Raw genomic sequence first — 23109 nt, 5'->3', positions numbered from 1 at the left:
GAATCTTTTTTGGTAATAAGGTTCTCTGTCATACTGGCTAATATTTAATATTCACTTACTATTTGCAAGACACAGAGTCAAGGGTTTTGCGCATATGATGATGTTTAATTTTCACAACATTCTTGTGAAAGAGGGTCTCTCATTATTCCCTTTTTCAGACAGAAATGGAGGCTTCCATTTCTGATTAAGTAATTAGCCTAAGATGCACAGTTAGCGATCTAAGAAAGAAAAACCTCCTGAAAGAAAGACAACCGGAACGTCCTACTAAAAGATCACGCTACCTCTCATACCTAGGGAAATTGACCCAGAACAGCCAGCACCAAGTCATATTTTAGCAAAACAATTGGACAATAGAAGAAGAAAAAGGAATTTTTTTTTTTTAGACAGGGTCTTGCTCTGTCCCCCAGGCTGGAGTGCAGTGGTGTGATCTCAGCTCACTGCAACCTCCATCCCCCGAGTTCAAGTAATTCTTGTTTCTCAACCTCCCAAGTAGCTAGGATTACAGGCATGCACCACCACACCCAGCTAATTTTTGTGTTTTTATTAGAGATGAGGTTTCACCATATTGGCCAGGCTGGTCTCAAACTCCTGACCTCAGGTGATCTGCCACCTCGGCCTCCCAAAATGCTAGGATTACAGGCATGAGCCACTGCACACAGCCAAAAAAAAAAGCAGATATTGAAACAAAAAAAAAAAAAATCAAGTTGCTTTTTAAAAAAGGGTGTTAGTGTCATCAGACTTGCTGGCTGCCACTGGTTGCCAAGAAACAATAGATTTTCAAACTTGTTTAAAAGAGCAAATTCTACCACTCTGCTATATACAAGAGACACATCTCAAAAAAGATTCAGAAAAATTAATATGTTTTAAAAGTTAAAAGTTAAAAAAAAACTTTAAAAAAGTTAAAAGTTAAAATTTCATAAAGCAGAACTTATAGGACATGTGTGAGAAACCAACAAACACACCGATAAGACTGGACTTGAGCACTCTCAATAGAAGCCTGATCAAGCAGACAAAAGGAAGGAGGAATACAAAAAAACGTGTTTAATACGTAGGCTGAACAGAACTTACTCCAAATCCTAACATTGGAGAATATACTTTTTCAAGTGCATATGCATGAATAACCACATTTTAGGGCACAAAGATAATATCTCAAGAAATGTCAAGAAATAGAAAGAAAGTACACAGTGGTCTCTGACCACAGTGCAATATAACTAGAAATAATGAAAACAAAATATTCTTCCACCTGCAAATTTCAAAGTACACTATTAGATAATTCTTGGGTCAAAATGAAATTGAAATGGAAACTTCTTGAAAATATAGATAATGAAAATATGATGTATCAGAATCTGTGTCATACTACTAAAGTAGTGATTAGAGGAACACTTATTGCATTAAGTATATATAAGTACCATTAAGTACCTGGGGGATATGGAAATTAATTGATTAAACCTCCTTTCTAGAAAGCTAAAGAAAAAACAAAATAAGCCAAAACAAAGCAGAAGGAAAAAAAAACCACAATAAATATAAAAACAGAAATTAATGCGTTGGAAAATAAACAGAACTAATAAATCTAAAAGTTGGTTTCTGAAAATGTAAACTAAACAGTTAAACCACTAGGATAAATATACAAAATTAGAAATAACCATAACACAGAGGAAATAAAGAATTGGGCATTACCATATACAACTCCTTGTAAATAAATTTGAAAACTTAGGTAAAATACATAATCTTTAAGAAAAACACTACTTATAAAAATTAACCTGTTGAAACAGGCTAACTACCATTGAAGAAATAGAAGAAGTAGCTAAAGAGCTGTCCTCAAAAATATGCCAAGCCTGGTGCGGCGCAGTGGCTCACACCTGTAATCCCAGCACTTTGGGAGGCCAAGGCGGGCGGATCACAAGGTCAGGAGATCGAGACCATCCTGGCTAACATGGAGAAACCCCGTCTCTACTAAAAATACAAAAAATTAGCCAGGTGTGGTGGTGGGCGCCTGTAGTCCCAGCTACTCCGGAGGCTGAGGCAGGAGAATGGCGAGAACCCAGGAGGTGGAGCTTGCAGTGAGCAGAGATCGTGCCACTGCACTCCAGCCTGGGCAACAGAGCGAGACTCCATCTCAAAAAAAAAAAATTAATAAATACACCAAGCCCAGATTTCACAGGGGAATTCTACCTTCCATCTACTTTATTATGATGATTTTATTGTAATTTTGTATTAGAAAACAAATAGACAACTTGGAATGAATTTGAGGCAAATTGTACCATAAGTGGATTTTCTTTAAGTGGCTAAAGTTTAAAAAGCAAGTAACAATTAAAATGTTTCTGGTACAGAACCAGCAGTACAAAAAAAGAGTATAGGCCCAATGCGGTGGCTCATGCCTGTAATCCCAGCACTTTGGGAGATCAAGGGGGGAGATCACAAGGTCAGGAGTTCAAGACCAGCCTGGCCAGTATGGTGAAACCCTGTCTCTACTGAAAATATAAAAATTAGCCAAGTGTGGTGGCTTGAAAGTGTAGTCCCAGCTACTCGGGAGGCTGAAGCAGGAGAATTGCTTGAACCCAGGAGGAGGAGGTTGCAGTGAGCTGAGATCATGCCACTGCACTCCAGCCTAGGCAACAGAACGAGACTCCATTTCAAAAAAAGTATACGAGTACCTGAATAATAAGCCCGTTTTGCAATAGTGCTACTTTTAAGTATATATATATATATAGTGGTGTTTGTTTGTTTGTTTTTGAGACGGAGTCTCAATCTATTGCCCAGGCTAGAGTGCAATGGCGCTATCTCAACAACATAACCTCTGCCTCCTGGGTTCAAGTGATTCTCCTGCCTCAGCCTCCCGAGTAGCTGGGATTACAGGCATGTACCACCACGCCCAGCTAATTTTTGTATTTTTAGTGGAGACAGGGTTTCACCATGTTGATCAGGCTGGTCTCGAACTCCTGACCTCAGTTAAAATGCCTGCCTCGGCTTCCTAAAGTGCTGGAATTATAGGCGTGAGCCACCACGCCTGGCCTCAATTTTCTAAAATAAAGTTTCAGGACAATGACAGTGAGACAGGGGAAGAAAACATGGAGGAATTAAGTCCTAATTACTATGCATGCATTTTTTTTTTTTTTTGACAGTAGGGAGAAACCTTTTATAGATAAGTTACAAACAAAGAAAAGGCAAATACATAATTTTGTAAAAGAAATTTAACACATTTCGTACAAGGTCTTTGCTATCATCATTTGTACAAACTTTTTTTTTTTTTTTTTTTTTGAGATGGAATCTCTCTCTGCTGCGCAGGCTGGAGTGCAGTGGCACGATCTCGGCTCACTGCAACCTCCGCCTCCCGGGTTCAAGCGATTCTCGTGCCTCAGTCTCCCAAGTAGCTGGGACTACATGCACCTGCCCCCACACCTGGCTAATTTTTGTATTTTTAATAGAAATGGGGTTTCGCCATGTTGGCCAGGCTGGTCTCGAGCTCCTGACCTCAGGTGATCCGCCCGCCTCAGCCTCCCAAAGTGCTGGGATTACAGGTATGAGCCACCGCGCCTGGCCAATGTATTATTTTTTAATGCGCTGTTGGATTCTGTTTGCTATAGTTATATCTAAGAGTTTTGCATTGATATTCATAAGTGAACTTGATCTATAGTTTTCTTTTTTTCTATGGTCTGGAATTAAGAACATTGAGATTATCTGATCTTTAAAGTAGATGGGAGTCCGAGTGGAGCGAGCGAGCCGAGTGGTCGTGCAGTCGCGTCTCGGAAACCGGTAGCGCTTTCAGCATGGCTGACCAAGTGACTGGAGAGCAGATTGTAGAATTCAAATAAGCTTATTTACTATTTGACAAAGATGGTGATGGAACTATAACAACAAAGGAAGTGGGAACAGAAATGAGGTCTCTTAGGCAGCATCCCACAGAAGCAGAGTTACAGGACATGATTTATGAAGTAGATGCTGATAGTAATGGCAGAGTTGGCTTCCCTGAATTTGTGACAATGAGAGCAAGAAAAATGAAAGACGCAGGCAGTGAAGAAGAAATGAGAGAAGCGTTCCGTGTGTTTGATAAGGATGCAATGGTTATATTAGTGCAGCAGAACTTCACCATGCGATGACAAACCTTGGAGAGAAGTTAACAGATGAAGAGGTTGACGAAATAATCAGGGAAGCAGATATTGATGGTGACGGTCAAGTAAACTATGAAGAGTTTGCACAGACTGGGCACGGTGGCTCACGCCAGTAATCCCAGCACTTTGGGATGCCAAGGTGGGCAGATCATTTGAGGTCAGGAGTTCGAGACCAGTCTGGCTAACATGGTGAAACGCCGTCTCTACTAAAAATACAGAAATTAGCCGGGCGTGGTGGCACATGCCTGTGGTCCCAGCTGCTTGGGAGGCTGAGGCAGAGGAATCGCTTGAACCCAGGAGGTAGAGGTTGCAGTGAGCTGAGATTGCGCCACTGTACTCCAGCCTGGGTGACAGAGTGATACTCTGTCTCTAATAATAATAATAATAATAATAATAATAATAATGATGCTGCATTATGTGGATGAATTTTGAGACCAGTTATGTCTTATTCCACCAATTAACAATCATGATTACTAAATAAAAACATGTTTATTTTTAAAACTTGTGTGAAATATACACAGAAAAGTGCACAAATAATAATAGTAAAATTGGTAAATTTTCACAAATTGAACACACCCATGTAATGGAACTCGTATCAAGAGACCAAGTATTACTAGAAGCTCTGTCATGCCTCCTTTTGCTCTTACACCCCTTAGGGTATCTGCTATCTTATATTTCTAACCCCATAGATCAGTTTTGCTTATTTTTGAACTTTATATAAATGGACTCACACAGTATGCATTATTCTGTATCTAGATTCTTTCACCTGACATTATGATTGTATGCTTGTGAGATTCATCCACAGTATTGTATGTAGTTACAGGTTGTTCATTAGTGTTTTTTGTTGTTGTTGTTGTTGTTGTTGTTTTGAGATAGTGTGTTGCTCTATTGCCCAGGCTGGAGTACAGTGGTGTGATCATGGCTCACTGCAACCTCAAACTCCTGGGCTCAAGCAATCCTCCTTCCTCAGCCTCCCAAGTAGCTGGGCCTACAGGCATGTGCCATTGCACTCACCTAATTTTTTTTTTTTTTTTTTTTTGAGATGGAGTCTTGCTCTGTTGCCCAGGCTGGAGTGCAGTGGCGTGATCTTGGCTCACTGAAACCTCTGTCTCCCGGATTCATGCCTCAGCCTCTCTAGTATCTGGGATTACAGGCGCCCACCACTGCATCTAGCTAACATTTTTTTTTTTAGTAGAAACGGAGTTTAACCATGTTGGCTAGGCTGCTCTCGAACTCTCAACTTCAGGTGATTTGCCCGCCTTGGTCTCCCAAAGTGCTGGGATTACAGGCATGAGCCATTGCGCCTGGCCTAATTTTTTTTTTTTTTAACTTTTCCAGAGTCAGGCTCTCACTATGTTAAGCAAGCTACTTCAAACTCCTGGCCTCAAGCCATCCTTTCCCCTTGGCCTCCCAAAGTGCTGGGATTCAAGGTGCACCTGGCCTTTATTCTTGGTGGATATAGTTTTGTATATAGCAATGTGACTATGCCATAATTTCTTCGTCCATTCTACTGGTGGGGGGGGTGTGTGTGTGTGTTTGTTTGGTGTTTTTTTGAGATAGGGTCTTGCTCTGTTGCCCCGGTTTGAGTGCAGTGGTGTGACCACAGCTCACTGTAACCTCACACTGGGCTTATGCAGTCCTCCTGCCTCAGCCTCCTGAGCAGCTGGGACCACAGGAACACGTCGCCATGCCTGGCCATTTAAATGTTTTTGTAGAGACCAGGGCTCCCTATGTTGCCCAGGCTGGTATCGAACTTCTGGGCTCAAGCAACCCTCCAGCCTCAGCCTCCCAAAGTGCTGGGATTACGAGCGTGGGCCACCACACCTGGCCCATTCCACTGTTGATGGAGAGTTAAGTAGCTTCCAATTCAGACTAGTCTCATAGTGCTGCTATGAATATTCTTGTGTATATCTTTTATCAAACATAGCTGTGCATTTATCTTGAACATCTACTTAAGTATGTAATTGGCAGGTCATGGGATATGTACAGTAGCATTAGGTAGATATCACTAACTTTTCACATTGATTATACCAATTTATATTCACAACAGCAGGGCGTAAACGTTCTGTTTTCTTCATATCCTAACTAATACTCAGTATTTGTCTTTTCCATTTAGCCATTGTGTTGAGTATGCAATAGTGTCACATTTGAACTTTAATTTGATTTTTATGATGTCTCATAAGATTGAGCATGTTTTTATATGTTTATTAGTTGTTCTTGAAATCATACTTAAAATTTTCAGGACACTTGAATTTTAAGCCTCACTTCACATTAGTAAACACACTCTTGTTAAAATTGAATGTGGGCCAGGTGCAGTGGCTCACGCCTGTAATCCTAGCACTTTGGGAGGCCAAGGCGGGTGGATCACTTGAGGTCCAGAGTTCGAGACAAATTTCCAGCTTCCTTTCCTCTCCTCTCCTTGCCTCCCTTTCCCTCCTCTCCCTCCACTCCCCTCCCCTCCTCCCCCTCCCCTATCCTCCCCTCCTCCCCCTCCCCTATCCTCCCTTCCTCTCCCCTCCCCTCCCTCCCCCCCTCCCCTCCCCTCCCTTCCCCTCCTCCCCTTCCCCTACCCTCCCCTCCTCCCCCTCCCCTACCCTCCCCTCCTCCCCCTCCCCTACCCTCCCCTCCTCCCCCTCCCTTCATCTCCCCTCCCTTCCCCTCCTCCCTCTCCCCTACCCTCCCCTCCTCCCCCTCCCTTCCTCTCCCCTCCCCTCCCCCCTCCCTCTCCCCTCCCCTCCTCCCCCTCCCTTCCTCTCCCCTCCCCTCCCCCCTCCCTCTCCCCTCCCCTCCTCCCCCTCCCTTCCTCTCCCCTCCCCTCCCCCCTCCCTCTCCCCTCCCCTCCTCCCCCTCCCTTCCTCTCCCCTCCCCTCCCCTCCTCCCTCTCCCTCCCCTCCCTCCTCCCCCTCCCCTCCTCCCCTCCCCTCCTCCCCCTCCCCTCCTCTTCCTCCCCTCCCCTCCTCCCCCTCCCCTCCTCTCCCTCCCCTCCCCCCCTCCTCTCCACTTTCTTTTCTTTCTTTCAGTAAAGTCTCACTCTGTCACTGGGTGACAGAGTGGGTGCAGCACAGTGGCACAATCACAGCTCAATGTAGCCTCTATGTTTTGGGCTTAAGTGGTTTTTCCAGCCTCAACCTCCTGAGTAGCTAGAACTACAGGCGTGTACCATCATACCTGGCTAATTTTAAAATTTTTTGTTGAGATAAGGTTTCACTGTGATGCCCAGGCTGGTCTAAAACTCCTGGCCTCAGGTGATCCTCCTGCCTCAGCCTCCCAAAGCACTGGGATCATAAGTGTGAGCCACTGTGCGTGGCCTCCAGCTCTGTTTGTATGTTTTTCTGCGTTCACTGTGTTTTCATTACAAGGCTGGATAATAGTGCAATATTTTTTGAAAATATAAAATGTCAAGCTCGACACGGATGTGGTCCCAACAATGCTCATCACTAAGTTGAAATGATAATATTAACAGTAATGACCAAATTTGTGCATGCACAGGTAAAAACGACCACTTACTGCCTGGCCAATGCCAATCGTAAAATGCCAAAAATTGTAAGAAGCGCCAGGGTTCTGAGATGTTAGTGAACAAAATGTCTATTTTTGGTTGGGCATGGTAGCTTACACCTATAGTCCCAGCTACTCAGGAGGCTGAGACCGGAGGATCCCACTGAGCCCAGGAGTTCAAGGCTGCAGTGAGCTATGACTGTGTCACTGTACTCCAGCCTGGGAGACAGAGTAGAACTCTGTCTCCAAGAAAAAAAAAGTGTATTTCCCACTAGAGTTACTGAAATCAGTACTGTGCTCTAGCACCTCCATTTTGGAGTTGTCATGATGACTGAATTACAAATGACATATATATGTATACATTTTATTTATATATGTATAAATTTTTATATATATATATTTTATTTGTATATGTATGAATTTTTATATATAAATTGTATTTGTATATAAATTTTATTTATATATAAATTGTATTTGTATATAAATATGTCATATAATAAAATTTATATATAAATAAAATGTATATATAAATTATTTTTGACACAGAGTCTCGCTCTGTTGCCCAGGCTGTAATGCAGTGGCACGATCTCAGCTCACTGTAACCTCTGCCTCCTGGGTTCAAGTGATTCTCCTGCCTCAGCCATGCAAGTAGCTGGGGCTACAGGCACACCAGCATGCCTGGCTAATTTTTTTTTATATATATATACACATATATATGTATATATATGTGTATATATGTATATATGTGTATATATGTATATATGTGTATATATGTATATATGTGTATATGTGTATATATGTGTATATATGTATATATGTGTGTGTATATGTTATATATTTATATTATATATAATATATATTTATATTATATATAATATATATATTATAAATATATATATTATATATTTATATAATATATATATAATATATATTTATATTATATATATATATATGTTTAGTAGAGACAGGGTTTCGCCATGTTGGCCAGGTTGGTCTCAAACTCCTGACCTCAAGTGATCCATCTGCCTCGGCCTCCCAAAGTGCTGGGATTACAGGCATGAACCATCGCACCTGGTCAAATTCTATATATTTTCTCTGCTTTTGATTATCCAGCCACTTAGCAAGCATGTACTGAAATCTTATTATGTGCAGGTGCTATGCAAAGGGCCCTCTGGACTTGTGGTCAGCATGCGACAAAATAAAGTCCAGTGATCTGGGAGTGCTGGATGAACATGTTTGGAACCCCTAAGCATTGTGTCAATATGTGCTGAAAGTTAACATGCGTTTAAAATAAAAGATGATCAGGGAATCAAAAGAACACCTGGAGGCTGGGTGCAGTGGCTCACACCTGTAATCCCAGCACTTTGGGAGGCTGAGATGGGGTGGGGGGGCGGGGATCACTTGAGGTCAGGAGTTCGAGACCAGCCTGGCCAACATGGTGAAACCCTGTTTCTACTAAACATACAAAAACTAGCCGGGTATGGTGGCAGGCACCTGTAATCCCAGCTACTCAGAAAGCTGAGGAAGGAGAACTGCTTGAACCTAGGAGGCAGAGGTTGCAGTGAGCTGAGATCATGCCACTGTACTCCAGCCTGGGTGACAGAACGAGACTCTGTCTCAAAACAAACAAACAAAAACAGGAACAGCTGGAAACAAAAGAGACAGTTACGGAGAACATGGAAAAGAAGAAAGCCCTACAAAAAAAGGAAAAGGACTGGATGAGGAATTAAAACTGATTTCTAGTCCTGTGCTTCTCCAAGTCAACACATGGCCAATGTTTCCTTCCAGGATTTTTTTTTTTTTTTTTTCAGACAGAATCTCACTCTGTCACCAGGCTGGAGTGCGGTGGTGTGTAATCTCGACTCACTGCAACCTCTGCCTCCCAGGTTCAAGAGACTCTGCTGCCTTAGCCTCCCAAGTAGCTGGGATTACAGGCACGCGCCACCACACCCAGCTAATTTTTTTTTTTTTTTTTTTTTTTTTTTTTGTATTTTTAGTAGAGATGGGGTTTCACCATGTTGGCCCAGATGGTCTTGATCTCTTGACCTTGTGATCTGCCCACCTCGGCCTCCCAAAGTGCTGGGATTACACATGTAAGCCACCGCACCCAGCCCCAGTATGTTCTTTTTGAGCATTTTGAAGAATCATTGGGGTCTTTTGGGTCAACTCCCTTATTTCATTAAGAAGGATGCTGAAGCCTGGGAGGTGAGGTACTTATTTGGAAATATGGCTTCTGACAGGTCTAAGGGTGATTTCCCTCATTTATTTCTGATTTTCTATATTGATAATTGTTGTATAATGTGTTCTCTTTATAATGGAAGCAGCTACTCTATAGACAGAAAAGTCTATTAAGCAATATTACTTTTCATCACAGCCAGGGAGGAACCTGATAATTAATATCTAAGGAAGTCCACAGCTTTTAGGAAAGAACAACAACAAAAAAAAACCCTTCATATCAGCAACAAAAATATCTTCCAGGCAGGCTAGAGTAGAAGAAGGAAGAAGCACAGATACCAAATAAGGAACGTGGGCTTGTTTTTTTTCTATAAATAGACTTTTGGATAAATGGGCAAAAGACATGAACTTTCCATTAAAAGAATATTTTTAAAGCCGTTGATTATAGTAAAAATTTTGTTCTAGGACAAGAATAATACACACATATGTAATATAGATTTAGTTATAAAATATGTATATTAAATTTATATTTATTTTATATAAATAAATGTATATTTCATCTTTAAATGTCTAGAAATAAATGCAAAAGCATACACAGGGCCAAAAATAGCCGTGATGAGTGATTTAAAGGTCTAGAAATCCTATTGAAAACCACTTTTCAGGAAAAGCAACTGATAAATTCTAAACCTGCCTTGCTGATAATTTCATCTCCCAGATGCTGGGCAATTGGAAATCAGTGGTTGCGGTGAAAGACTGAGACCTTTGGGAGATGAGATGATGCTAGCCCTGGGGGAATGCTGGGTGCCTGCAGCAAGGTTTTTAGAAATGGGCTGGTTGAAATTTAACCCACATAGGAAGCTGGTTGAAGACTGAGGAGTATGTCATAGAAGCCGCAGACTGGAAGAGCTTTGGGTCTCCCAAGGGACCTGGACGAGAACTAGCAATCTTCAGGCCCAGGGCACTGCCTCCATTTCTCTGGGCCACCTGGTTTCACATCTGTTCTCCTAAATGCCAGGGATTCGGGTGGAAGTGAGATGCTCCCAGGGGAAACTGGTGAAGGTGTGTGGGAATGGGGAGCTCAGGAATGTCAATGAGACCTCAGGGTATGTGCTGCCTCAAGCAATGGAGCTGCACCTTTTCACTTGCACACCAGCCAGCTGAGGGTCACAGTCATGGGTAGGGGTGGGGCTGGAGGTAATGGGGAGAAGAGAAAACTCCTGGAGGAATCTAGTTCTCCATATGGGTGGGATGCCTGCAACACTCAAAGGCAGTCCTCAGAAAGTCACTGGCGAGGGCCATGAATGACAGAGTTTGCAGGAACTGGGCTGTGAGCACACACAAAGCTGGTGAATGAGAGCCGAGGGGATCTGGGCAAGGCAGCAGCTCTGTCTGCTAGGGCAACCCTGCCTCCTTCTCTGCATCTGCTTTGTTCTCCTCTGTCTCTGAAAACCAGCTTCCTCTGTTACCTGCATGCATCTGGGCTTGCTTGTCTTTTTTTTTTTTTTTTTTTTTTTTGAGACATAGTCTCACTCTGTCGCCCAGGCTGGAGTGCACTGGTGCAATCTTGGCTCATTGCAACCTCCACCACCATGCCCAGCTACTTTTTGTATTTTTAGTAGAGATGAGGTTTCTCATGTAAATTCCTTGAGGAGATAGACTGATAGACTCTGAGTCAAGGTACCATATTCCCAGGAGAGAAAATCTATTGGCTTGATTTGAACCAGATGTCTTTGCCCCAGTTCAACTGCCTACTGTGACCAAGAAGCCAATGATAGTCGCTAGGGCAACCATTGAGCCATCGAATGTAGGGTCTCACTGTGTGTGTGTGTGTGTGTGTGTGTGTCTGTGTGTGTGTTGCTATATTTGGGCAGAGGAATGGGCAAAACAACAGATTCTCAGAAAGCACCAGGATAGGCCTGGCCTGGCCCACTTGGAGTTGGATCCCCTGCTCTGGGTTCAGCCAAGGAGATGTCAAAAATGTCCAGGGGAGGCTGGGCACGGTGGCTCACACCTGTAATCCCAGCACTTCGAGAGGCTGAGGCGGGCAGATCACCTGAGGTCAAGAGTTCAAGATCAGCCTGACCAACATGGAGAAACCCCATCTCTACTAAAAACGCAAAAAATTAGCCCAGCGTGGTGGCGCATGCCTGTAATCCCAGCTACTAGGGAGGCTGAGGTAGGAGAATCGCTTGAACCCAGCAGGCGGAGGTTGTGGTGAGCCGAGATCGCACCATTGCACTCCAGGCTGGGCAACAAAGTGAAATTCCTTCTGGAAAAAAAAAAAAAAAAAAAAAAAAAAGTCCAGGGGAAAGAAATAGATCTCACTCCAAAGATTAGTTGGCTCAAGAGGCATGAAGGCTTCACAAAAGCAAAATTCTGAAGAAGCAATGACAAGCAATGCTCTTCTTTGAGAAAGAAATGGGAAAATATCTAAAGACAGCAGGGTCATGCATGGGTGACACCACCAAGGACAGATGATAAAGAATGGTGTACACAGAAGGAGCACACAGAATCAAATAAACGATGGTTATGGAACTGAACAAATAGTCCCGAAAACCAAAAGTACAAAATATTCAAGAGCTTATAAAAATAGATATATTTGAATAAGAAGAATAGTGAAGAGGTTACTTGCTGCTTGTGCCTGGGGATCATGTTCAGTGGTGAGCGTGGGAAAGCTGGCCTTACCAGGCATATTGTTAAGAGGAAAAGGCAGATTCTTTTTTGTTTGTTTGTTTTTGAGATGGAGTTTCACGCTTTGTTGCCCAGGCTGGAGTGCAGTGGTACAATCTCAGCTCACTGCAACCTCCACCTCCCTGATTCAAGCAATTCTGCCTCAGCCCTCTGAGTACCTGGGATTACAGGTGCTCAACACCATGCCCAGCTAATTTTTGTATTTTTAGTGGAGACAGGGTTTCACCACGTTGGCCAGGCTGGTCTCGAACTCCTGACTTCAGATGATCTGCCCACCTCGGCCTCCCAAAGTGTTGGGATTACAGGCATGAGCCACCATGCCCAGCCCACCAGTGGAATGTTTGGTATACATGATTACACTTCTATTTATCCATTATAAATGAAGGGGTCTGGGTGTTGGGTTTATTGGCTTTTTCTTCTCTTGGCCATCTTTTCTCTATTTTTGTAAAAGACGCCCAAGCTTTAAAGCAAGCCAATAGATTCTCCCTCTTGGGAATATGGAACTGGGAACCAGAGTCTAACAATCTATCTCGTCCAGGAATTTACTGAGTAGAAACTTCCACTGTTTGTATAAGGCAATGAGAGAAAAAAGTGGAACTATTTCATTTCCATTTAGTTTTTTTGTTTGTTTGTTTGTTTGTTTTTTTAGACGGAGTCTCTCTCTGTCACCTAGGCTGGAGTGCAGTGGCACAATCTCAGCTCACTACAACCTCCGCCTCCCGGGGTCACGCCATTCTCCTTCCTCAGTCTCCCAAGTAGCTGAGACTACAGGCGCCCGCCACCACGCCCGGCTAATTTTTTTGTGTTTTTTGTAGAGACAGGGTTTCACCATGTTAGCTAGGATGGTCTCGATCTCCTGACCTCGTGATCCGCCTGTCTCAGCCTCCCAAAGTGCTGGGATTACAGGTGTGAGCCATCATGCCCAACCCCATTTAGTTTTTTTAGATAAAAATTTTCCAACTAGTGAAGAGAACACACATCCCTAAGAGGACATAAAGTCCTAGATAGAATTCACAAGAGATGATCTAGATGTTTTAAATGAGGCCAGGCACGGTGGCTCACGCCTGTAATCCCAACACTTTGAGAGGCTGAGGTGGACGGATCACTTGAGATCGAGACAAGCCTAGTCAACATGGTGAAACCCTGTCTCTACAAAAAATACAAAAATAAGCTGGGTGTGGTGGCATGCGTCTATAGTCCCAGCTACTCAGGAGGCTGAGACACGAGAATCGCTTGAACCTGGGAGGTGTAGGTTGCAGTGAACCGAAATCGTGCCACTGCACTCCAGCCTGAGCAAGACCTTGTCTCAAAAAAAAAAATAAATAAATAAAAATAAAAATAGATGTTTTAAATGAGTTTAAAACTCCAGGCCCAAGCAGATTATACCCCAGAGTCCTGCAAAAACTTTAAAATCATGTCTCTGGAACCACTGCTAGTAAACTAGACAAACTTAGGAAAGCTCCAAAGGGTGAAAGTTGGATCAGTGAATAGACGTTAAAGAGGCAGAAGCTGCCTTCAATGAGAGCTGTTTAGAAAGGCCCTGGGAGGCAGCTGCTTCTGTGCCCAGACATGTTCAAGCAGGAGCTGGGTAACTGCTGTACAGTGAGGGATGTCATGATGTGTGTCTTCCATGAATGGAAGAAGGAACCAGATCAGGATTCTTAAAGAAAGATCGGGGCTCATCAGTGGACCACAAAGTTCCCCTAATGGACCTAAAACTGATTTAAAAACTCATATCCTCTCTTTTATTATTATTATTATTTTTATGAGAGACAGGGTCTCACTCTGTCACCCAGGCTGCTGTGCAGTGGCATGATCATAGTTCATAGAAACCTTGAACTGCTGAGCTCAAGCAATCCTCCCATCTCAGCCTCCTGAGTAGCTGAGACTACAGTTGTGAGCCACCATGCTAGGCTGGTTTTTATTTTATTTTTTGTGGAGGCAGGGTCTCGCTATGTTGCCCAGGCTGGTCTTGAACTCTGGGCCTCAATCGATCCTCCCCCACCACGGCCTTCCAAAGCACTGGGATTATAGGCATGACCCACTGCACTCAGCCCTCTCTCGATTATTCTACGTGATTAATGCACAAGCCATACGTTTTCTCTTCACAAACAGCCAGGATCACTTATGATCTATGTGACAGGGCCGTTTCTTGGAATATTTTTACCAACACTTCTCCTCTCTATCCCAAAATAGGCAGGACCTGTGTGCTCCCCCATGTCCCCCACTAACCCTGTGCCTCAGAGGAAGTTGGGGGCTACTCTGATAAGGCGAAATTACTTTTAAAATGTTTTTTCTGTGGGCTTTATTTTTCTAAAATTGGAGTTCACGAAGGAAATAATGTGCTCCTCTTTTGAGGACACCAATGAGAGAGAAGCATTTTGCCTTTAAGGCAAGAAAAGGCAGCAGGAGGGATTCCTTCCAGCCAGTGGGCTTTGCTCTCTGCTTCTCCCAGAGGGAGTGTGAAGATTTCAGAGAGGATGACTCGGTGAGCGGGGCCCCAACAATAGGGCTCCTAGCCTCAAGGAAGCAGACACCAGGCAGACTGAAAGAAACCTTGGCGGGTATAAAAAATGAAGATAAGGCTGGGTATAGTGGCTCACGCTTGTAATCCCAACACTTTGGGAGGCCGAAGCAGGAGGTCAGGAGTTCAAGACCAGCCAGGCCAACATGGTGAAACCCCATCTCTACTAAAACTACAAAAATTAGCCAGGCATGGTGGTGCGCACCTGTCATCCCAGCTACTTGGGAGGCTGAGGTAAGAGAATTGCTTGAATCCGAGAGGGAGAAGTTGCAGTGAGCCGAGATTGTACCACTGCCCTCCAGCCTGGGCAACAGACTGAGACTCCATGTCAAAAATAACATAAAATAAGATAAAATTAGCCAGACATGGTGGCATGCACCTCTAGTCCCAGCTACTCAAGAGGCTGAGGTGGGAGGATTGCCTAAGCCCAGGAGGTCAAGGCTGCAGTGGGCCATGATTATACCACTTTACTCCAGCCTAGGTGACAAAAAGGGACCCCATCTAAAAAAAAAGAAAGAGTGAAGATGAAGAGAACACAAAACATAGGATGGTGTGTTGCCTGTTTTAGGCACCACAGAGAATGTCCAACTTCCGTTGAGAGCCGGGAAGAAGAGAGACCTCAAGGCCAATGTAATTTTCTCCCAGCCTAGGAGGCTGAGGAGTTGATTTAGTTTGATATAATGAAAACAAAGAAATTGCTACTTCATGTACACTTTGAGTTTGTGAGTCAAGATTCATACCTTCCACAGCTACTAAGTATGCTATAGTTACTGGTACTAGGGTTAGAAGTGACTAGAATTAACACGGAGGATTTTTTTTTTTTTTTTTTTTTGAGATGGAATCTTGCACTGCTGCCCAGGCTGGAATGCAATGGTGTGATCTCGGCTCACTGCAACCTCCGCCTCCCAGGTTCAAGCAATTCTCCTGCCTCAGCCTCTCAAGTAGCTGGGACTACAGGCGTGCACCACCGTGCCCGGCTAATTTTTTGTATTTTTAGTAGAGACGGGCTTTCACGATGTTGGCCAGGCTGGTCTCAAACTCCCGACCTCGTGATCCGCCCGCCTCAGCCTCCTGAAGTGCTGGGATTACAGGCATGAGCCACCACGCCCGGCGGATTCTAAGCCAGGGTACTTTGCAGAAGTCTAACTGGCGGCTTGAAGTTCTTGGTGACTTGGCTGCCCTTGTGCAAACTTGGATTGTTGGGATCCTGCAGTTCAGGGAAAGGATGCTGTTTATCTGGACATTAACGATGCTGTCTCCAATTGCTACTACTCCAGTCATGCTTCATTTTATTGATGAATACTCTTAGTTTAGCATCATTTCAATTTAGTTCATCATGGGTTCCATGACTACTAATTTCCATTACTATCACTGTTTATTTTTATGCTCAAGTTGCCCCAACGTTTGACCACTGGGGACTCCTTCAAGTTGGTTCCACTGTCTTTTTGATACTCTCCATCAGCCTTGGAGCTACTGTCTTATCTAACATGTTTCGGGGTCATTTTGTACTTCCCCTGCCCCAGTCCTAGAGCCAGCCATTTCTAAAAAGAGCGCTGGTTTCTCTTAGTAGAGAATGGTATCTAGAAACCAAGATCCCAGTTCTAACTAAGCAAGCTCATTCTTCCTGGTGTGTCATTGCTTCTAGGCACTTTCAGCAGATAGAGCTAGGAAATGGTGTGTGTGTGTGTGTGTGTGTGTGCGTGTGTGTGCATCACACATAAACATAATATGTAGTTCTGTCTCTATATTAATCCATAGAAAACCGTGAGTTCATATGGATACATCCAACACCACAGGGTACATTTTAGTCTTCACTCTGTCCATATTTATAATGCCCTTTTACAAGAGCAAGAAGCCTAGTTCTCATTATCCTAAATATACATTACTCATCTGCTAGAGACTTGAGGACACAGAAAATACTTCCAGAGTTAAGTTTTACCATGGCGAGAAGTGAGTCTACTACCTAGAGTTAACTATTTCTTTATAGCTCTTTTTCTAAGGTAAAATGTACATACATATATCTAGAGAGAGAGAGCACACATACAATTTTATATATACTCTCTCTCTTTTTATATATATAAATAAAGAGAGCATACAATTCAATGAGTTTTGATGACTGCATAAACCATATAATCCACGTACTTATTAAAATATGAACAATTCCTATCATCTCAGAAAGTTCTCTCATACTTCTTCGCAGTCAATCCCTGTACTCTACCAGAGACAGCCACTGCTCTAATCACCTCCCTTCGATGGATTAGTTTTGCCTGCTCTTTTTTTTTTTCTTTTTTCTTTTTTTTGAGATGGAGTCTTGCTCTATTGCCCAGGCTGGAATGTCTGCAGTGATACAATCTCGGCTCACTGCAACCTCTGCCTCCTGGGTTCAAGCAATTCTCCTGCCTCAGTCTCCTGAGTAGCTGGGACTACAGGTGCACACCACCATACCCAGCTAATTTTTGTATTTTTAGTAGAGATGGGGTTTTGCCATGTTGGCCAGGCTGGTCCTGAACTCCTGACCTCAGGTGATTCACCCAACTTGGCATCCCAGAGTGCTGGGATTACAAGCATTAAAGCATTAGCCATGCCTGGCCTGCCTTTTTTTTTTTTTTTGAAACAGTGTTTTGCTCTGTTACCCAGGCTGGAGTGCAGTGATGCAGTCTTGGCTCACTGCAGCCTCAACCTCCTGGACTCAAGCAATCCCCCACCTCAGCTTCCCAAGTAGCTGGAACTACAGGTGCGTGCCACCATGCCCAGCTAATTTTCATATTAGAGATGGGGTTTACCATGTTGCCCAGGCTGGTCTTGAACTCCTGAACTCAAGTGACCTGCCTACCTCAGCCTCCCAAAGTGCTGGGATTACAGGTGTGAGCCACCACGCCCGGCCTGCCTGTTCTTTAACTTCTGTAAGTGGAATCTGGTAGGCCAGGTACAGTGGCTTATGCCTGTAATCTCAGCACTTTGGGAGGCTGAAGCTGGAGGATCACTTGAGGCCAGGACTTTGAGACCATCTTGGGCAACATAGCAAGACCCTATCTCTATTTTTGTAAAAAAAAAAATTGTCCAGGTGAGGTGGTGTGTGCCTATAGTCCCAGCTACTTATGAAGTTGAGGTGAGAGGAGCACATGAGCCTAGGAGTTCAAGGCTGCAGTGAGCCATGATTGCACCACTGCACTCTAGTCTGGGTGACAGAGTGAGACCCTGTCTCTTAAAAAAAAAAGAAAAAAAAAAAAAAAAGTAGAACCTTGAAGTATGTACTCTTGTTTCCACCTTCTTTTGTTTAGCATAATGTCTGTAAGAGTCACTCATGTTGTTGCACGTATCAGTGGTCCATTCTTCTTTGTGACTCAGCAGGATTTCAATGGACAAATATACCACAATTTGTTTATGCATTCTCCTGTTGATGGACTTCAGGATTATTTTCCAGGTAGGGGCTATTGTGAATAAAGCTCCTATGAACATTCTTAGCAGATAGGAGAAAAATATAGAAATGGTATTGAACTTTTTTTTTTTTTGAGGCAGGGTCTCGCTCTGTCACACAGGCTGGAGTGCAGTGGTGTGGTCTCAGCTCACTACAACCTCTGCCTCCCAGGTTGAAGCAATTCTCCTGCCTCAGCCTCCCTAGTAGCTAAGACTACAGGCACATGCCACCATGCCCAGCTAATTTTTGTACTTTAGTAGAGATGGGGTTTTACCATGTTAGGCAGGCTGGTCTCAAACTCCTGACCTCAGATGATCCGCCCACCTTGGCTTTCCAAAGTGCTGGAATTACAGGTGTGAGCCACCATGCCTGGCCTGTATCAAACATTTTTTCTGCTGCATCTCCTCTTCTCAGCCCACCACTGTCTCCAAGCATTGCCCCAGCAGCAAGTGTAATCTGAACACACCTCACCTCAGCTGCCTCACATAGCTAGACTTCTCCAGCTCTGCAGTGTGGTACCCATGCATGTGGAAATGTAAAGCTGGTGGATAAATGTTTCCCCTTCTACCTCTAGGGTGGACAATTCTCGAGCCTGTTCTACATTGCCCATCAGAAGTTTCCAGAAGGATTGAACCCCACTTGCCCATGTGCCAACTGACTCGTCACACACCTGACATTGGCTTTCCCTCCTCCACATTGCATAGTCCCTTACTCCTGTTCTCTAGGATCACTAGTCCAAATAAACCACCCATATGCAAGCCCTTGTCCCAGGCTCTGCCTCTGGGAGGAATGCAACTTAAGACAGCAGCTTCAGCAAATTATTTAGATGCATTCAGTCAAATGGCAGAGGTAAAACCTAAAAGTGTTAAAGAATAACTATATTACACTGCTCTCCTCTAACTTGGAGGTTCTCCTCTCTCTGTCTCTGTCTCTCTCTCTCTCTCATTATCATCGCCTATAAGATGCATTTCAATTTCAGAAATGTTAAAATCTAAAATACCATGCATTTTCCGTTTAAGTACATATTGTTGTCTGCTCGTTTAATATCTGTCTGCTGCACTCTTGTCATTTTCACCAGGACAGTGATGGAGTCTGACTCCAACATTGAAAAACACATCATAGGTGTTCAGTAAATATTTGTGAATAAGAGAATGAGGGACACCAAGGAGAAGAGAAACTGACCAATTCTTTCCCACTTTGGAATTGGTTTTGGAAGAAGAACTTTAAGGGGTAGACAATGAATAAAAGATGTGAAGGGGAAAGGAAATCAGATGGAATCCCCAGGGAACTGAATGAATAAAGAGAAGATTCATGAAGAGTGAGGCTGGTACCAAGAAATAGCTTAACTGGCAAGATACCCAGGGCAGAGGCTTCCCTTGGAGGCCCTCCTTCGCTGGCTGGTGAGGAAGGAGAGCTAACAACTTCAGCAGAAGGCGATACTGGCCCCAATCCCCTTCCCAGTATTTAAGAGAAAAAATAGGCTCAAAATGATTATTCGAATAACCACACTTCCTAAACTGTAACCACAGCAGCTTACAGCAACTTTTCTATAAATCCTCTCCATGCTGCTTTTGTGATCCACAAAATTCTATTTCTCAATTCCCAGTGATACCACTTCCTACATAACAAGTTTGGATTTCACACATTAAGACGATTACTGTGGATTAATAGAACAATAGCAGGATCACGAATGCCATGATAGTTAGACACAGGGTCATTTGCAAACAGAAAGAAACAGGTTTTGAAGCATCCGAAGAGTGGCCCCGATGATATGTCTCTGTCTCTTTCTGGAGCATCCTGTCAGCTCCCCAAGTCAGGACCTCAGATAGACCATAAGTGCTTCGTGTGAGGGACCAAGGAGGGACTGTGTAGAAAGGGATTGTGTAGACAGAGGGTAGTTTAGGAAAATGAGCAGGTTTTCCCCCTCTTGTCCTCATTAAGAAATCATAGCCATGCCGTGCCCGGTGGCTCACACCTATAATCCCAGCACTTTGGGAGGCCAAAGCGGATAGATGACCAAAGTTCAGGAGTTTGAGACCAGCCTGGCTAACATGGTGAAACTCTGTTTCTACTAAAAATACAAAAAGTTAGCCAGGCGTGGTGGCGGGCGCCTGTAATCCCAGCTACTCAGGAGGCTGAGGCAGCAGAATCACTTCAACCAGGGAGGCGGAGGTTGCAGTGAGCTGAGATCGCAACATTGCACTCCAGCTTGGACAAGAGCAGAAACTCTGGCAAAAAGAAAGAAAGAAGAGAGAGAGAGAGAGGAAGGAAGGAAGGAAGGAGAAGGACGAAGAAGGAAGGAGAAGGAAAGGGAAGGAAAGGGAAGGAAAAGGAAAGAAAAGAAAAATCATAGCTGGATTTGCATCAGAGAGTTTAGACTGGATTTAAAAAAGTAGTCTAGCGTCCTTGTTCCATCTCAGAGAAATAGCAAGGACTTCTGTTTACCAGGATGAAAAAATGTGTTCTTTGGAAAATGCTGTAAGCTTAATAGATAAAGGCAAAGTTGTTTCATGCTTGTTTTTTTCTGAGACAAAGTCTCGCTCTGTCACCCAGGCTGGAGTATAGTGGCACGATCTCAGCTCACTGCAACTTCTGCCTCCTGGGTTCAAGCGATTCTCCTGTCTCAGCCTCCCAAGTAGCTGGGACTATAGGTGTGCATCACCATGCCAGGCTAATTTTTGTATTTTTAATAGAAATGGGGTTTCACTATGTTGGCCAGGCTGGTCTCAAACTCCTGACCTCAGGTGATCCACATGCCTCAGCCTCCCAAAGTGCTGGGGTTACAGGTGTGAGTCACTGCACCCAGCCTATGCTTGATGTTTTAAGTAGAGTTTTAACCTTTCTGTTCCATCCAGAAAACTACTAGGCATTAGGCTTCTATACCTCAGTAACAGACCAGCCAGGGGCCAATTGGATTTACTGGTTCAGAAATCTCACCATCCTTGATGTCCCTGCTTTGTGGGGTGGGGACAGTGGGGCTCCCACTTTACCAGCAAATGAGCAGCTCGTGAGCTGCAGATGCCTCTCTTCTCCTGTGCAGAGATTCAGCGAAACAGAAATACGAACCTGGCCGAAGAGCAGGAAGGGGAGGCTGGCTGTGTCCTGACTTGGGCGTGAGCTGGTTATACAAAAGATGGCCCCAAAATGCCAGTCAAGGGAGTACTGCATTAATTCCCCAGGATTGGCCAGTGGTAAATACTGGAGCTAGCCCCTGGCCTACCTTTGAAGATGCATCTCTCAGAAATGCTCATCCTTCTGTGCAATCCCAATTAAAATTCCAGCAGGCTTTTTCACAGAACCGCTTTTTTTTTTTAAGACAGAGTCTCACTCAATCACCCAATCTGGAGTGCAGCGGTGTGATCTCTGCCACTGCAACCTCCACCTCCCAGATTCGAGCAATTCTCCTGCCTCAGCCTCCTGAATAGCTGGGATTACAGGCGTGCACCACCACAGCAGGCTAATTTTTGTATTTTTAGTAGAGATGGGGTTTCACCATGTTTCCCAGGCTGCTCTTGAACTCCTGGCCTCATGTGATCCACCTGCCTTGGCAGTTTACAAAGTGATGTTTACAAAGCGCTGGGGTTACCGGCATGAGCCACCACCCCCAGCCGACAAGCCACTTTGGAAATTCATATAGAAATGTAAAGGACCTTGAATAGCCAAAGCAACTCTGAAGAAGGACAAAGTTGGAAGGCTACTACGACTTGATTTCAAGACTTATTAAATCCTGCAGTCATCAAGACGATGTGGAATTGGTATAAAGATGGACAAATAGACCAATGGAACAGAATAGAGTGCCCAGAAATAGACCACACCTATATGAACAACTGATTTTCAACAAAGATTCAGAAAACAATTTAGATGTGCACATGGGCCTGGTGATGCCACGGTGAAACAAGGGCCCAGGTTCTCAGACATCACACGCCTCGTGCTGTGGTGTATGGCCGTGGCCATCTCCTACATTCACGTTTACGACCACCAATCTTTTCAAAAGAAATAATTCCATATTGATGGACGAAATTTTAAAACAACAGCAAGAACTTCTGGGCCTAGATTGTTCAAAATACTCACCAGAGTTTGCAAATAGTAACGACAAAGATGATCAAGTTCTAAATTGCCATTTGGCGATGAAGATGCTGTCCCTGGTAGATGGAAAAGCAGATATTCTGAGAGCTGCTCAGGACTTTTGCCAGTTAGTAGCCCAGAAGCAAAAGTGACCCACAGATTTGGAAGTAGCTATGTTAGGCAGTTTACTTAGTTCAAATGGTTCTCCTGATCCTGATTTAGTACTGAAGTTTGGTCCTGTGGACAGTGCATTAGGCTTTCTTCCCCGGCACATCAGATTTACTGAGATTGTCTCTTTGCCTGCCCACTGAAACATCAATTATGACAACTTTTTCTCTGCCCTGCATCAGTATGCAGCCTGTGACCAGAGTGAGGAAAGGCAGTAGTTATTGGTTGCAAAATTGGATTTTAGGCTTTTAGAGAAAAGGACCCAAGTGACTCTGATGTTCACAAAGCACCTATGAAACCCTGTACACACCTAGTCCGCAATCCTCATAATTTATCAACAAACACAAGTGTCTGATGTCTGACTTGAGAGAATGTGTGTCTGTGTGTCTGTGTGTGCATGTGTGAGTGCACATATGTGCACGTTTGTATGTATGGAAATATACATGGGGATGTACTGGAGAGGG

The 23109-nt window shown here is 43.9% G+C and overlaps 2 pseudogenes; both read left to right on the top strand.

The window, feature by feature from the left end:
• The first annotated feature begins 3767 nt into the window (after nt 1-3767).
• On the top strand, nt 3768-11561 carry LOC100454361 (neo-calmodulin-like; annotated as a pseudogene).
• A 10630-nt stretch (nt 11562-22191) lies between these two features.
• LOC100453991 (dehydrodolichyl diphosphate synthase complex subunit NUS1-like) lies at nt 22192-22863 on the top strand (annotated as a pseudogene).
• The last annotated feature ends 246 nt before the right edge of the window (nt 22864-23109 follow it).

The sequence above is a fragment of the Pongo abelii genome, chromosome 14 (assembly GCF_028885655.2).
Source record: "Pongo abelii isolate AG06213 chromosome 14, NHGRI_mPonAbe1-v2.0_pri, whole genome shotgun sequence".
Taxonomy (NCBI): domain Eukaryota; kingdom Metazoa; phylum Chordata; class Mammalia; order Primates; family Hominidae; genus Pongo; species Pongo abelii.
The sequence above is the reverse complement of the archived record's forward strand: the minus strand, read 5'-3'. Positions and strand labels throughout refer to the sequence as shown.